Source organism: Octopus bimaculoides, chromosome 10, assembly GCF_001194135.2.
Source record: "Octopus bimaculoides isolate UCB-OBI-ISO-001 chromosome 10, ASM119413v2, whole genome shotgun sequence".
In the NCBI taxonomy this organism is placed as follows: Eukaryota; Metazoa; Mollusca; class Cephalopoda; order Octopoda; family Octopodidae; genus Octopus; species Octopus bimaculoides.
This window is the reverse complement of record NC_068990.1, coordinates 23,183,601-23,186,042: the sequence shown is the minus strand read 5'-3', so window position 1 is coordinate 23,186,042 and position 2,442 is coordinate 23,183,601.

The window sequence follows — 2,442 nt, the reverse complement described above, 5'->3', positions numbered from 1 at the left end:
ACACACACACACACACACACACACACACACACACACACACACATATATATATATATATATATATATATATATATATATATGAGAGTGGGGAGTAAGAGACAGATCCTTTGTTATTGGATCAGCTGTAGTACAACATTCCTTCATAGCTGAACATTGGCATTTGATAACAATAATTTGTTAGAGTAGTTCTGTAATTCTATTATAGAATATCATATGTTACAGGTGTAGTTGTCATTCTTTTTTCTATAGAGACAAGACACACACTCTCTCTCTCTCTCTCCATATATATAGATAACAACGACAACTTTTGCTTCCCTATAGCAATGGAAAGCCTGTCGCAAGCAATCATTCCCCCCACCACATCCTTTCCTTACTCCTCGCTCTCTCTCTCTCTCTTGGTCTTTCTCTCTCATGTTCTTTCGCTTTCTTTCTCCACTTCTTAAGAAGCAAGCCGTCACCAGCTTTTACCGTGCAGCAGCCATTTATTTTATGACGTTGCTTTCAATTGATCTGCTGGCTTTACTAGCCTAATTAACATTGTTCTTGGTAAACACTGTTTTAGCCTGTTATCACCTTATCTGTTCTTCATATCAAATAGTTTATTCTTCTGAGATAAATCTAATACAATAGTGCCACACGTGTTCTGTTGCGCACAAAACTGAATATCCTGTCTTTAGATCAATAATATTTCAACGAATTTCTTTTACGTGTTTAAGGCATTGGAGTGTGCCTATGCTTGTGCACCGTTCTGTAGAGTTTAGTAGAACAGATAACCACCTCGTGGGCAGTTATTATATCAAAGGCTAGTACTTATTCAATCAGTCTCTTTAACCGAACTGTTAAGTTACAGTGAGTTAAACAAACCAGCACCAGTTGTCAAGCAGTGGCTGGTGACAAACTCAAACGCACACACATAAATACACACACACACGCGCACACGCATAAATATACACTACGCAGCACATTGGGCAAGTGTCTTCTACAATAGCTCTAAGCTAAACAATGCCTTGTGAGTGAATTTGATAGACGGAAAATATGAGGAAGCTTATCATTCGTATGCATGAATGTGTGTGTGTGTGTGTGTGTGTGTGTGTGTGTGTGTGTATTCTGCACGACCTAAACATGTCATGATACTTTATTTCTAGAATGATGGTACCCACTAACGGCCACACTCCACTGAGCGTAACACGAAAATAAATGAAAGAGTTACATATATTTTCCTGCTGCTAAAAAAAAAAAAGACATAACAAAGAAAGTTCTTTTAGTTTAACGCAGAGTTACAAACAAGCGAGATTCGTTCAACTTTATTAAAGTTTTCTTTCAAACAACTAAGAAGTTTCTAATAAAAAATTAATTATCCGTGATGTTAGCAGAGCTATAAAATACTTACGAAGTTAGTTATTTATTCATCAGAATCTTATTTCTTCCATTTTAGTGGAATTCTGGTTTCTATTGAAGTAAGATATGGAGATATTGTCAAGTTTTATTCTTTTATTCTTTCGTTCTGTTATTTTTTGTCAGTACTTTGCACTCTTCTGGAAAAGCGAACAATTCTCCAAATCGACGCTATAAAAGACTGAAAAATATTTTTTCTTGCCATGTCCTCTCTATATAGTTCTCCATCTGTCTGTCTCCTTTTCTGTACATCTCTCACTTCCTATCTATCTATCTATCTATCTATCTATCTATCTATCTATCTATCTATCTATCTATCTATCTATCTATCTATCTATCAAATAATGGAATAGTTGTGATTAATTTTCTGCGTGTTTTCATTTCTATGTTACTTGCAGATGTTCTTGTTTTTTGTTCTTTACTTTTCCTCTCCTTTTAATTTTAAAAAAAATATATTTATTTCCTTATTGTATTTCAAAGCTTAAAAATATGTTTTCCACAAATTACGGCTTGTAAAACATATCGTGCCCTAAAATTCATATAAATTAATACAAACGATTCAATTAAAAGGAAAAAAAAAAAAAAAAAAGAACCCACCGTCTTTTTCATCAACTGATAAGAATAAAACTATTTTTAGCAATAATATTGCATGTCAAGAGAACTGTGTGAATTTCATGCAAGTTGATTTCTAGCAGAAAGGAAAAATCGATTGATTGGAGATGGAGTTGGCAGAAGCCGCTAGTTAGTTCTAAATAAATAGCATTTACCATTATTTCCCTCTTCGTATGTTTGAGATCAGAAATATAAGAAAACTCCGTTCTTCCAAGTAGTTACATTATAAATTTATCAACATTTTATACACTGAGTTAATAAATAAATCCACATGGAATTATTCCTTTTCTTTTAGCCTGCATGTTCCATTAGATTTATCAGCTTAAAGCCAATTTCCTTTTTACACAAAAGTCTTTTCGGTTTTATTTTCATTGTTATTTATTTTCTTTGTCATATTATCATATTATCTTTATTGTTTTCTTACCATTTATTTAT